The following is a 286-nucleotide window of genomic DNA, read 5'->3' on the forward strand; positions in this document are numbered from 1 at the left end:
GCGTGCCAGGCGGGGGCGGGGTGGATGTCACGGGGCTGTGGGCAGAGCTCCCAGCCTGTACCAGGCACACAGGCACACTCACCCTGCAGCCTGGGATAGACTGGGTGTGACTGGCTCACGACTCACAAAGTCTGAGGCTCTGGATTCTGTACTGCAGTGGCCGTCAACCTTTTCGGCACCAGGGACCGGTTTCGTGGAAGACAGTTTTTCCATGGACTGGGGTGGAGGGCAGGGTGGTTTCAGAATGAGTCAAGCTCATTACATTTAGTGTGCACTTTATTTCTAC

At 57.3% G+C, this 286-nt stretch overlaps 1 protein-coding gene across 1 annotated transcript in view; it reads left to right on the forward strand.

The window, feature by feature from the left end:
* The window catches only part of GRAMD1B (GRAM domain containing 1B), a 183991-nt gene that overhangs the window by 175101 nt on the left and 8604 nt on the right, over positions 1-286 (forward strand). The window lies entirely within an intron of this gene.

The sequence above is a fragment of the Bison bison genome, unplaced genomic scaffold (assembly GCF_000754665.1).
Source record: "Bison bison bison isolate TAMUID 2011002044 unplaced genomic scaffold, Bison_UMD1.0 scf7180017864518, whole genome shotgun sequence".
In the NCBI taxonomy this organism is placed as follows: Eukaryota; Metazoa; Chordata; class Mammalia; order Artiodactyla; family Bovidae; genus Bison; species Bison bison.